Below are 15,642 nucleotides of genomic sequence, written 5' to 3' on the forward strand. Positions count from 1 at the left end.
TGGGTTTAGTGCCGTCAGTGCACATCAAGTGGTGCACTTTAGGCATTACGTTAGGGTCTTAGCAACACCCATTTTCATTCTTTTTACTGTACCTCCGTTCACATTCTCTTTCCTCCATCTGGCTTTCTACTCTCTTTATCAATTGTTTCATAGCGCAATTGCTAGGGCTTCCTTCTGCTACGGCTTTCAAACTTTCTTACTGTCAATTTCCTTGTCAGCGCTGAATGACCTCATAGGCTCCTGTGTTTGGCCTTTAGCCTATGTTTCATATTATACGTTCTAATTTTCAAGTTTGGGGCAAATGCCTTGGCAGGACATTTTAAAGGGAACCAATGGAGAACGGGGTAGAGTGAATCATTCTCCAACGTTGAAATCCTAATACCAAAGGGTTGTTTCGAAATGACATTAGGAACTGACGTGGGTTGTCTTGTTAGTATGGGTATATAAAGCATCGTCTCTTGAGAATTTTTAATAAAGTAAAGATCACATGGTTCTCCAAGATCATTAGACTTAATTTCCAAAATCTTAACCATGATATTGGAAATGCCAACGACAAACATTAAATAGGAATCTTTAGTAAAAGCCTGATAAATTCCTGAAATACAAGCGCACATAGCACGTTCAAATGGATATGAAAAGTTCTCGGATATTTTTCCCATAGTATTCCGCTCTTACTTTCTGGAAAACTTTGTCCAATGTTGTTTTTAAGTCGTAGACACTTTTGCTTTATCCAAAATAACTTGAATAACAATCTTTTCGCGAATTTGAAGATTTTATACGAGTACATAAAAGGCTGAGTCTTTTTTAAATGGTCGAGTTTATGACAATGAAGTACGATAGAACATAGTCTTTCTTATATTCATGTCACTAAATATACGGAGTTAATAATTTTACTGAGGACGAGTGTACTGGTGACGGATCGCTGATAACTTATTCGGTTTTTATTCCGAAGTTAAGTGAATTTGAAATTAAACGGCATTAGTATGATAATGTTTGTGAATATAAAGAATTTCACGGTGTATGTGGTAAATACATACAAGCGCGCGCACACACACACATACTCACGCACACACAAACACACACACACACACACACACACGCACACACACATATATATATATATATATATATATATATATATATATATAGATATATATACAATCTATATATATATATCTATATATATATATTAAAATAAAGAACTGAGAATAAATGAAAACATTAGGAACTGCGTGAATCATTATTGATCGGTTGAACTTAAAATGTCGTTTCTCCCATTTCTCATTTCCTCAAACACTGACTCTTAATGAGAAAGTCCGATTCAGGGAAGGAGAGAGACAGACAGACACAAAGACTGGCAGGCAGACAGACAGACAGACAGAATGACAAAATAACTGAATAACTAGGAACATAATCTTAGAAATATTGATCAGATGCATATGTGTCATTAACTGGGAAAGAGTATATCACCAATTCAAGTATCTGGGCCTTCGATTTCTAATCCCTAGATTGTTAATGGCAAAATCGGCCTCGATGATATAGCTCTAAACAAACTGGCCTACCTCGAAACGCATAGATAATTTTCTCTGCAAAACCTTCTACTGGCCTAGGTTATGAAGGAAGAAAAAGCCTCCGGGGATTTCCCACTAAAGTATTTTTCGATATTAATTGGCTTATATGATTAAAATATAAAAGTGGAAATGAAAGATGAACCAATAATAAAAGTAAGTAATAAAAGCATAAACATAAGCTCTACCTCTTACGTAATTTTTTGCCGGGTTCTATTACTGGGTCTACAATTACTTAACAATGTTTAGAAAAAGTTTTCTTGTGGACACATGAAGATATCTATTTTCTCGCAGCTATATTATCTTTTTCATTCATATGTTCTAGTTAGGTTACTTGACATATAAAGAACTCTTAACTCACACGGTGCAGAAATGAAACAATTGAAACGACTTTCTCCTAATGATATACCTCTGATATTAGTATTCAAATCATGAAGCACTGCTATATTCTCCCCCGGCCAACTTTATGACCTTTCATTTATACTGTAAATAACTTCAACTCACGAGCGCTACACTCAGATCCCAGTGACATACGAGAGCCTGCGAGGAAAGGATGACATTCCCTTAAAAGGACACGCTGACATTCTAAATGAGTTGGCTCATCCCGCCTCCCGCATATTTTTTTTTTTTTTTTCCTTTTTGCATTTTAAAGATATATTAATCGGATCCATCATACCTGCCTTGGAAAGGCGTTCTCATAAAGCATATAATTATTGAAGAAACGGTCCCTATTGCAATCATTCTATGATTGTAGAAGCAACCATTTCCCTTTAAATTGTAAATCAAATGAACTGTAACAGTTAACAAATAGCAATAGTTACCCAGTATGAATTGTATTCGTGTTCCTGCACCTCGTTACACTCTCCACTTGTTCACTAATTAATATAATGATTATTTATGACGTACTGGTATGGGTTCATATTCACTTATTACATTAGAAAATATGGTAATTGGCTGTGTGTGTTCTTTATTTATAATTATTCTGTATTTCAAAATAGTATCAAAGAAAGGTTCTGCCATGGCCGTGATATTTGAATACTGAAAGTAAACTTCGTAAATCTATATACTTTCTCAAAGTCGTTTCGTGTGTTTATTCGACGCTTATGTGGCATAGAGATAACAAGAAAAATGCTTGTAACATTGTTCGTTTTTAGATCATTCAGGAAGAGACTATAGATCACTTTTGCTAAAGTGTCTAGGGATGTTTGTGATTGGTGTGAACTGGTGTTAGAATTGCTTTTAAACTTTAGATGTCAACTTCGCTTTGCAAGGTTATTTCACCTACCCTCTTCGCCAATGCTGAAGATTAACATCGTTAAAAGGAACTGTTTGAGAATTCTGGTGTTATCTAATCCTCTATTTTGATCTTTGATCTCTTTGTAATGATCGTGACGCCTGTCACTGAAGGACCTTCTCCTTCCACACTCCGATGATTGCTTCTCTTCATCTAAGCATTTTCGATGTAGGGATCGAAAGCTCAAAAAATATAATTTTCTACTTATTTTGTGTTGGACCTACGAAGTCCATTGACTGAATTTTCAAGAGATGGAATATGATATCAAATTGCACTCCTTAAATGAGACGTTTTCTTTGTAAAACGATTCTTTTTGCCAGAGGAAAATAAGATAAAAAGTTAAACCTTCTAAAATTAATTAATGAAGGTCTTACGTAATGAATATATAATCAAAATATGACAACTTTTGCACTTCGTTTCTACCATTCCATTTAAATATCCCTCTCATTCACAACTATAATAAATTTTATTAATAGTTAAGGCTTTAGCCTTATTTTAGATATAAACTGCTATAATCATAACGCAGAACAATATTAGTATGAATATTTTCTAGGGTAGTTGCAAGTTATAGTTGTTGCACTGTAAATTGTCCTCAAATCTAAGTCGGGCCAATTCTTGTAATTAACATCATCTTTATTTCTCAAAAGATTCCAGAACTCTTCCCATCCTGCAGAGATTACCCTCGAGACCGTCTTAAGTTTACGATCCAAGATTAATAAAAATCACCAAACCCAACTGCCACTTGACTTTAGGCTGTAGTTATGCAACAGCCTCTTTCCTGTACTCAGGAGCAACAACACACTTAACGATGCCAGAGAGAACGTTACACAGAGTTAAGGAATGGAGCAGATGACTGAAGAATGCAAATGAAAGGTGGTAAGCAGCACTTACTGGTGTTTCCTTTTCCTATTTTTGCTTAGCATTTCCCATTTTAGCGTCTCCTGAAAGAACACGATCCGGCCATTTTTGAAGATTCTTCAAACGGACTACATTTAACGCCATTCAGATTTCAAATTTAATCCTTTAATTACTGCTAAGTATTCTCCTATTACCAGGAATCGGATGCATTAAGAATGGATATAACGAAAGAAATACGAAAACAATGTTGCTTTTTGTAGCCTCCTTTCAGTTTTGTAGACTTTCATGTTATTTCCCTTTCCCTTGAATGTTTGCATAATCGGGAGAAAGCCTTCAAACTACTTTGTTGTTGATTTTCTTGTCTTCGTTCTTTTTGGGTGTTTAGGAAAGCCCTAAGGAAGAGCCTAAAAAGGTCTGAAAAAGGTGTTTTCCTTTGAGTTAAAGATACATGAATTTTAAGATAGGATATTTATGATTGACTAATTAGAATGAAAATGTCAAAAAAAAAGATACATGTACATGTTAATCAATAGAGAAAAATTATTTGTAATAAAATGTAGTGTATTGATTTAAATTTTTGTTGCGGAAACAAGGCTGTATTTGGCTGTAGAGTTCAGCATCTTTTAATTCATTTGGTGCTCTGAATTTAGTCTGTGTTTCCTTTCAATTATTTTGTTTCCAATTATAATTGAGATTATATAAACGTTTTTAATTTCTGTCCTTTTTATTTGAGCCTAGTTGTTAGTATAAGCAGTAGTAATTATGAGTATTAATTACGAAGATTTCTTTACTTTAAATTAGGAATATAATGCGTGAGGGGAAAATCTTGCAAGCGTCCCGAGTAAGCTGGATGTCGCATCACGCTTTTGTTTTCTATCCTTCAGTGTAATTTTCTTTATTATTTATCCAAATGTCTTCTAGCTGAATCATCCTAAAATTGGTCAAATATTCTCCTGTTACATTGCTTCACCTTGCATTATGGTATCTTATTATTTTGGTCACAAGGTGAAGAATACAAAGAGAAAGGTGATAAAGAGTGACAGGAAGAAGAAATAATACTTTTAAAATACTTATGTTATAACAAATTCTTTTCATGAGCTCAAGCATATCGTTCCATTAGTACACTCATTATTTCTAAGTTTTTTATCCCTTTTAAACTTTATGGTATTTTTTTCATTGATGTTTAGCTTTTTCATAATTGGATTATTTGATCTGTGAAAATTCATAGGCATCGTCTGGGGGAATTTAATGATCATCTCCTCTTCACTTCATTCCTCGTTCCTTTCACCTATATATATATATATTATATATATATATATATATATATATATATATATATATATATATATATATATATATATATATATATTAATATATATATATATACTACATATAATATATATATATATATTATTATATATACTATATAATGATATATATATATATATATATATAAATGTGTGTGTATAAAAGAAAACTCATTGTGTTGACTTGATCTTTTATAGTGGTAAAAAGACAACGCAATGACAAATAAGTGCATTTAATGGGCAGTGTGACAATACAGCGAAGTCTAGTTTTTTATTAGAAAACTCTCCGTATCTACTGCCTCATATTATAATACCATTCACGAGTGGATGATTGGAGGTCTCTCTCTCTCTCTCTCTCGTCTCTCTCTCTCTCTCTCTCTCTCTCTCTCTCTCTCTTCTGTCATATCTAAAGATTATGAAGAAGGACTTCCAGCCTACTGAAATTCCGTTCATAAACGTTTATTGCTTCCAAGCGTTATTTTTTTTTATTACATTTTTGAGATACTAAACATATACTTTTTGAAATAAACAGATACAATATCTTAGCTTAAAATAGTAGATATCGTTTAAAATTCTCATGAATACGAACATATTAATATTTACTTGGTATGTTCACACTTACCTGTTCATCTTGAAAAGCATTGCATATAATATTATATATACGTATATATATATATATATATATATATATATATATATATATATATATATATATATATATATATATATATATATATATATATATATATATATATATATATATATATAATATATATATATATATATATATATATATATATATATATATATATACTATCTATATATATATATATATATATATATATATATATATATATATATATATATATATATATATATATATATATATATATATATATATATATATATATATATATATATATGTTTTTATCACATCACTGTGATTCACATACTTGCATTAAGATATAAATTTGCCCTACCACGGAATTAATACATTTTCATATATGTTAATAGAAAGGGAATTTTTGTGATGATGATAATTTCGTTCTCTCGTGGATTTGAACCAGCGGGCCGAGACTGTAATTTCACTGAATTCCTGACATCTCCTCTCTCCACTGTTTCGAATCCCCGAGTAGAAAAAATGATTTTAATCTATAAAATCATCCACTGTTAACATATATGGAAATATATTAATTCCGAGGTAGAGTGATGTGTATACTAAAGGACATTTGCAGCTTAATGCAAGCATATATATATATATATATATATATATATATAATATATATATATATATATATATATATATATATATATAATATATATATATATATATATATATATATATATATATATATATATATATATATGTATATGTGTGTGTGTGTGTGTGCGCGCGCGTGTGTGTTTGTGTGTATGTGTATGACATCTATCAGTAGCAAGCAAGGGGAGCAATTTGGATTTCATGAGGAGAGATCAATTTTGAAATATTCCCTTAAACCTTTTGTTCCTGATGATTACAGAAGCGAATTATGTAAAGAGTAACTAATCAGCTATAGTGAGTCGTGGTTATGTTGATCAATGTAGATTGGAGGCTTTCTTATCCACCAACAATAACTGAAGGAACACCCAGTGGAGACCTCCCAATTAGAACGCTGCTTATGATTTCATTGGCATAACATCTTGTATTTCCGGATATGAAGACTATTCATTTAAGCAAACAAAGGCGGATTTTAGTTAGTTTGCGTGTAAACAAATCTGTTAATATGTGTAAATATGTGCGTTAGATGAGATCGCGCTTCGTGTAACAATTCAAACAAATTATTTAGAACGCCAGACACACGTGTATAATGTAAAGTATTGAAAGGATTACGATCTGATAAGTAGTTCAGAAGACCGTAGTCCTGAAAGTTTTCCCGAGAACTTGATTAGAAAATGTGAAAGGCTTCATTTTATTAAAGATTTTCCGATATCCCTAACGATGATAAGGGATGACGTCATTCTCTACAGGGTGTCTCTTCTGAAGAGATCTAACTCTGGGACAAATGACCTCAGACAACTCACAGGGATCGTTTAATGTATACACAGTGATTAGGGTTGGGGTTGGTGTTGGTTTTTTGGGTGTGGGAACTACTTCCCCATGATTAAAAACTAACTTTAATGCGCTATTTCAAAAAGTCCTTAATTCTGTTTCTTATATTACTTGTTTATGTAGACTTACACTGGGACAGAAGTGGACAACGTTGCAGTGAGATAGCTATTGGAATTTTTCCCGATAACTTATTTCAGAAACAGTAATAATAGTGCGTCGCTTTCTTCTTTCCAGAGGCGGACATATTTTCTTCTTTTTAATTTCTCTCCTATCTTCAAAATGTGTATAGATATATGCCTCCCTTGTATTCTTCATTTTTAGAAATTCATTTATTAAGTTAATTTTAAAAAGGTTTGTCATATACAGTATGTAAATGAGCTACTGAAGGGTTATTAAGTTATTAAATCTCCAACCTACACCTAGGAACAGCAAAATAATTGGCAATAGGCGCCATTATTGGACAATGGAGTGTTTAATTTCCGCACCAAAAGTAGCCTCACCTAATCTTTTTTGGTCCTTTTACAGTTTCCGTGATATATGTAAGCTATGAACATGAGCGCTTTAGTAAGCAATTTCATTATAAAGCAGAATGGCTAAATATTTATTACGTTTGTTTACATTGCGATAATACTGACAAAATGTCCATTGTTATAAGTTTTATTAGTTTCATTGTTGTCGTTGCTGATGACGTCATAATCACATAACCTATCAGACAAGAAAATGAAATTTCATCCGCGCATTATCCAATATCTTGTTTTATGGATCCTTCTTTTTCGTAAAATTTTCTATGCATAAATACAACATACACGTACATAATACATTTTATCACCAATTCAGTGTTTTTCTCAAAATACTAATACACACACAGTATATATATATATATATATATATATATATATATATATATATATATATATATATATATACATATATAATGATATAATAATAATAATAAAAGGAGCCTATTAAAAGGCCAATATGTAAAAAATTAATGCTATGTTTCACAGAACTATCTCTCTTCGGTCAGGTCATGAATGATAAGCGTTACAGAGAAGCGGTATTTGTGCCAAGATATCCAGAGTTCAGCCATTATGTCACTCCAGTTGATAATTTCTCCTTAATCTTCTTATTCGCTGGTTAGAGGAAGATTTTATGTATAATATCTGAGTACGAAGCTCCTTTTGAGAGGTTCATCGTGTTCCTTTGTTTAATCAAAACTGGTTCTACCATCTAGCTTTTCAATCGACAGTTGCTGCTATAAACTGTACGTCACAAATTCCAGTTTATTCTGTGATTATGGTGACTTACATGGTTAAAAAAAGTTGCGCTCTTTGGCCATACTTAACTGAATGTTTATGTTGTATTAATCTCTGGGGAAGGGATTTACATCTAAAATCGATGTAGGATTGTTCACAATCGAGGCAAGGGATTTCATATACTCCTGTGTCTTTAGGAACTGGCTTTTGTTGGACATTAATCAAGGATTTGGCTAAGGCATTTGGGTAAGTAAACACAGAAGGGTAAAAGTTTTTAAGTGTCTCAGTCAACATCTTAAACCTGTCCAGGTATGGGGTTTTTACTTTATTGTTGGGATTCTCTCAATCTTGTTTTAAGGGGGACGGTAAAATATTATTTAAGCTTTATGGATTACTTTCTCAATTATGTGGTCAGGGTACTTTAAAGATGACAGCTGATTACGGATTAGTTCAATTTCCTTTTCCAGGAAATCCGGGGAGCAAATCTATAAGGCTCTTAAGAATAAATTGCTGGCTACACCAATCTTGACATGTCATAATACCTAAAATAGTGAATGTATGAAAGTGAAAATGTTGGTTTTCTGTATATGGAATATTTGTATTCTGTCATGTCTCTAATTATTAAAACATCAAGACAAGGAATTTTGCTGTCTGTTTTCCATTCAATTTTAAATTTAATGCGGGCACTAATGAATTTAATTTGGAAGTAATTCGTTTAAATTGCCCTACTTATTAGTATGCCAAAGTGTTGCGATATCATGTACATAAAACATCCACAGCATGTCTTTAGGTTTTATTGCATTTATTGTTATAGTTTCAAAATATTCCAGTGGCTAAAACAGGACATAAAGGGCTACCCATGCTACACCCGAATTTTTGTTCATAGTTTGATACACATAATTCAACTAATTTTATTGTTTTACTATCTAGGGATAATGGGATATAATTTGAATGGGAGCTAATATTTTATCCCAAAAAACTATAGAACGTCCTGCACTGTTACCTTGACTCATGGGGCTGGTAAAACTCCTTTCTTTAATAATAACCTTGTGAATAGGGAATGTAGATCTAAGCTTAAAAGATTTATGTTACGAAGTGCTATATTTCTTTGAATTTGAGACAGAAATATTCAGAATGTTTAATGTGACTGGAAGAGAATGTGGCTAAGAAAGGGGAAAGGAGGCCGACTAGCAACTTACAAATGTTATAATTGAAAGGCCTGCACATGACATAATAGGTTTGAATGTAATATTATCTATATGAGTTTTGGGAAAACCATAAAAGCAAGGCAGTTCTGGGATTGATGACTGAAAAATTCTCCATTATTTCAATGCTCTTTGGTCTTCGCCAATTAATCTTACTTTTCTATAAAAAAAAAAAAAAAATTCTATTGGGACGTTTTGAAGGGAATTTCCGTTACTATGTCATAAGTGTTTGTGTCACTAAAGAGTTGGTTAATTTTGACGAGGAAAATTCAGTATCCATGACCACGATTTTGCCGTCTTTGTCGGACCTACTTTTTCTGGTATTTATTTTGTGGCGAGCGGATGGATTTCATAGATCTACCGGGGACAAGTTTAAGGTCAGCTCATGCATTTAAATAAAGGCATTTTAAACATATTTCTTCTCGGCTGTAATTTTTATCAGATATGAACTTGTCAAAAGAAACTATAAAATTTAAATAGCACAGTGAAAAAAATCCTTAAAGATAAAAAAGAATTAATAGATCATTTGTCAGTAAAATTTCCCCGTTACCTTAATTGTACAGATTAGAAACTAATCCTATACAGTTTATTATCAGCACTGTTGGCTCAATATTATGTACACTTTCAAAATATATTACCAAGCTCTTGTCCCCGTTATTTGGAACTATCTCCTATTCTCACATACGTATAGTTCACTAGATTAATTTGACAGATGAAGCAAAATCACTTTTGCCCCATTGATAGATCTGTTGGTTTTCATGCTGTTCTGTTTTTACTAAAGTCCCTGTAGATTCTATTTCAGAGCATCTTAGCAACCATCATGAATTACTTCTACCTGTAATTCATATTATTTCAATCACTAGGTTATGTCAGCGCATTTACTGGTAATACTTATGGCAAACGTAGTGTTGTCGGTTGCTCATGGAACATCGGAAGAGGTGGAGGTCAAAATTTTAACATCCGATTTTTGCAAAGCACATTCTGTTTGGGATGCAGCTCCTACAGACGCTAATAAGGATATATTACTCATTAATTATCATTATCCGAAATCATGTAAAAGGACAATAACATTGTTGTTTCCTGAAATCTTGGAGGCAGAATCAGTGTTAAAAAAATTACATTCAAATGTATTTGGTGGGGGGGGGATTGCTAAAATATTGCATAATTTATCATATTGTAAGTTTGCAAGAACAGTAAGGTACGGATATTACATGATAAGAAAGTGTAATAAAAAAAAATTTAGGTGAAAATTAGTGCAAGAAAATTGTCGTAGATAAATATTTGTTTAGGAAATGAGTACGTAAACCTATAGGATTCCTTATAGAATATTGTCGCTAAAAAAAGTATTAAGTAATCCATCTTACAACATATGCAACGCACAAGAGTAGAATTACATATGAGTCGACTAGCGCAAATCCATGAGTCATGCAAAATAATTAAGTGACAGGTTTAGCTCTTTCAGTTTAGACATTTGTTGGGAAATTGCTTGATACAGCATGCATGAACAAGACCTTCACCTACAAGCACCGTTCCCTCCTCCTGAGCCTGCAGAATGGTTGCCAGTGTGAACGCAGCCTGGCCCTCCACAGAAAGCCCACGCAGGAAAAACTAGTAAAAAAAGAGGGCAATGACAGGGAAATGAAAAGAAAAATAAGTGAAATTAACAATGAAAAATTTGTGCATGGAAAGTATAAAAGGGGTCGGTTAATTCAAGAAGCATTACTGCCGTAGAGCCTTTCAGCTCTGTTATGGATCAAAATAGATTCATCGAGCGTTTCAATAAAAGACGTTAAATGGTCGGCGCTTGTATTCTATTTTGTTTTGTGCTTGCCATTTCACCTTCAGCGATATAACATTCGGCGTCTGCTTCCATTAGGAGAAAGTAGATGCATTAGGAACGGACATTATGGAGAGTTGAAGAGAATTATTTTGCTTCTGTAGTTTCGTATTTGCTTCGTGTTGTCAAGTGCAATTTTGCGCATTGCCTATTTTAACGTTTTATAATAAACTATTATATTTATTCATATTTATTTGTCCTTTTATAACTCTTCTGAAATGATATCCATGAATTAATTCATATAGGAACTCTCGTCCAGCGATCTATTGGCATGAACAGTGAAATTAGACCTGGATTTACTGCAAACGGGATCATTCTGGGTCGCAATGACGTTTAAGAGACCACATCTCTACCAAGGACACCCAAATATGCAGTCCTTAAAGAAACCTTAAACAGAGGCCCGAACCTAAGGTGTCATGGTCCATCAACTTCTTTTATTAAGATATTCCTTTAAACTCAAAACATTGTGGACAAGGGAAAAATAATCACCCTTCATTTCGTAGACGGGCACAATAAATATCTTACATTGAATCAGTTGTCGTCCGAGTATGATATAAGATTTTTCCAATCATCCTACGTCCGTCTGTGAGACACCAGATGTTGACAAATTATCCTTATTGTCCAGGTAATTTGCAGATTCATTTGGATATATTTCTCATTATGCACTGCATTCTCAATGGAACTACTAAATCTGTAATATATTTGCGAAAGATATGCATAGAAATTCTCTAGTTGAAGGCTTTATCGCTGCCTCTCTTCTACAGTAAGAAAATTCTTTCATAGCTTATAAAATCGAGCCTCAAAAACACATTGACAAGGCAAATTTCCTGCCTGTATTTTCCACCAACAGAGTCTTTGTACAGCCCAAGTGGCAATGTCCTGAAAACGTATCTGTCTTCTAGGTTTTAAAAAAAAATAAATAAATAAAAAGACTACTGAATGTCACACAAAAGATCCCTATTTTTATTAAAACAATAAAAACAAATCTTCATCATCTCCCAATCAATTCCTCAGTCGACTGTGAAATACAATCCCAAAACTACCCAACTGACAGCAATTTACAATATTCACTGTAAATTATCTAAGATACTAAATTCACTCAGTCTTCATTTATGGCCGATTCTTTCGAAAATTCTCACGTGTTCATTCAGTTAAACTGACTTGCTTACAAGGCATTCTTTAAAATAGCAAAACGTTTTTCTCTTTTATAGAAATCATTTTTTTTCTCCTCAGTAGGGGATTAACGCCGGGGCTTTTAATGCTTTACGGGAAACAAGATATGGTAACTGTGTACCGTCCAAAGAAACAGTCGCTTGAGTGAGACAAGAAATTATCGTTTGTATCGTAATGTTTGTATCGTAACTGAAAAATTCCTCTACTTCCTCTACTTCCAGTAAAAATGAAATAAAATTACATTGGTCAAGAAGTAAATTTAAAAATACAAATTTCACTCTCCTGTTTCGAAGAAGATAAAGAATAAAACAAAATTTCAAACAGCCTAGTCAAGAAGCAAATGGTCCACAGCCTAGAATTACACTTAAAGGACAACTACTAATGGAAATGGAACTACCAAGCTGTCAATTACATAGTTACGAAATTTTCAACAATACATTTCGTAAGCCAGTTATCTAGTTTAAATTTTCCGTTACTAATATTAAAAACACTACTTAAGTTATATTTTATTATAATAGATTCTATGATGTTTCTTTTAATAGTATCTCTACAAAATAAAAATTTCCTTTGAATTTTTCCAATTAATTCCGTGATTAAAATTATTCATATGTAGAAAGAGAGCACTCGATGCTCTTCCTACACGTGCACAATATTCATGTTGATTTAATCTTGATGTCAGTAGTTTGCCACTTTGACCAATATATTTTTTATCAAAATCTCTGCATGGAATTTCGTAAATGCAACCCGTTTGTAAATGTGGAGAGTTCCTTATTAAAATTGTTCTTACAGACTGAGTGTTACTAAAAACAACACTAACATCAAAAACTTTAAACGCTCTTGGCAAAGAAACAAACCCGTTGCCAAAAGGTAAAACAAGCAAATTACTAGGGTCAAAAGCCTGTGCATGGTCCACTGCATAAAATATTTTCTTAGCCTTTCTTAAAGCAACATCAACTAAAAATGCCGGATACTTCAATTTAAAAGCAATATCATAAATTTTGGTAATCTCGTTTTCTAAAAATTCAGGACAAATTCTTAAAGCTCTTAAAAACATGAAAGAAAATACAGAGTTTAACTTTCAATTAAAGAACTTGACATTCTTGATGGGTCAGCTTTTCCGTTCTCCTCCATTTTAATGTCAAGACCCCGCGTCACAGCTTAGTCATTCATCTTGCAGACGGGCGACTCTAATAACTTAACACCTGCTGTTACTAATCTGCTTGGGGAACGCACGGAATTTCGACCTTATGGACATAAGTCATAAAGCTCATATCAGAATAATAAAATATGGTTCAAGGAAAGAAGGTTGCATCCAAACTGCCTCCCTCCGGAATGCAATTTCCTCTGAAGAATGGTGGTTCTTGCGAGACAGGATTTATTTTCGTTCAATTTCCGCTCATCTTTTGAAAAATACCTTGCTTTACGAATCGAAATGAAGTAAAACTGAATTGCTACTTTATGTAATTTAAACAAGAGCTTATCAGAAGCAGCTGCTGGAGTTATCAAGACTCTTCAGAGGCGGGAACCTCAGGAGGAGAGTATACCTCTTAAGGAAGAGGAGCAGGAAAAGAAAGCTGGTTCTGAATACATGTCAAACCTCAGTTTGACATATATCCACACTTGAGAACGCCAATCGTGCTTTAGTTTTCTGTAAAAGAAAACTATTGTGACGGCTTTGTCTGTCCGTCCACACTTTTTCTGTCTGCCCTCAGATCTTATAAACTACTGAGGCTAGGGGCCTGCAAATTGATATGATGTGTATATATATATATATATATATATAATATATATATATATATATATATATATATATATATATGCATATATATGTATATATTCTTTCACTTTATCTCGTTATCTAATTCTCTGTCTCCATCTCGATCTTCTTCCTCTAACAGGCTCCTCTTAATCCTCTTTAAAAGGTACCTCGTTATCATCTTTCTCCCCTGTTATCCATTCAAATCATCAACACCCATACCCAACCCATACTCAACCATGTCCTTCTTATTTCATCAGTTTATAATCTCTTAAGCAGTAATATTCCCATAATCCACCTCAGCATTCTCACCTCTGTTCTCTGAAGCTTTATTTCCTCTTTTCTGCTTAGAGCCATGTTTCTGATCCATATATTATCACTGGTCTTATCACTGAGCTATAGATCGTGACTTTAGCTTGATTGGCATTTTCTTATCACATACTACTCTAGCTACCTCTCTCCACTCCCCCATGCAGCTTTTATCCTACTGTCAGCTTCAGCCTCATATCGTCCCGTTTGGCTTAAAGTAGATCCTAAGTATTTAATCTTTTCTGCCTGTTTTATAATCAAGCCTCTTCTTTCTTGTATTACCATTCTGTCTCTATCTTCACTACTGCTCTATCTTTCCTAATGCTTACAAAAAGCTCTGTCTCATTCACATTCAGCTTTCAGCCACCCCACTCTAAAGACTCCTGCCACTCTCCAATCCTCCTCTGCAGTTCCAGATCATCGGTGTACAACTCCCACAACTCTTCATTCGTGATCTCTTCACTCAAAACATCATGACCAGCACAAAGAAAAAAAGAACAAACGCATTTGGTATGCGCACCTTCACTTTCATGAGTTATCAAGTACTTATCCAACTTCTGAAATCATGTGTTCATACATGCCAATTTAAAAATATGAAACATCTCCAATATATAATCACCATCTTCATTTCTAATTCCAAACCCATGGCCTCTGTATACCTCCTCATACACGTCTCTTCTCTCTCCCACCCTGCCATTTATATTAGCTCCTATTATTATTTTCTCCTTCTCTTTCACTGTTCGAATGGCAGCCGCAAACTCTTGTTTAAATAATTCGTTCTCTTGCTCTTGGTACCCTATCCGATGCTGGTATTATAATTACTAATTTGTCCCCAATTATTATTGGAATCTTTAAAAAGCATATCATTTACTCTCTTTACTCATACTGCTTTTTCCTCTCAATTTTTACTTACTATAATTCCAACACAATTTCTTCCCTCTCGTGAACTGCTGCAATACAGCTTATGCCCATATACTATCTCTCGAGTTC

Source organism: Macrobrachium nipponense, chromosome 37 (assembly GCF_015104395.2).
Source record: "Macrobrachium nipponense isolate FS-2020 chromosome 37, ASM1510439v2, whole genome shotgun sequence".
NCBI lineage: Eukaryota > Metazoa > Arthropoda > Malacostraca > Decapoda > Palaemonidae > Macrobrachium > Macrobrachium nipponense.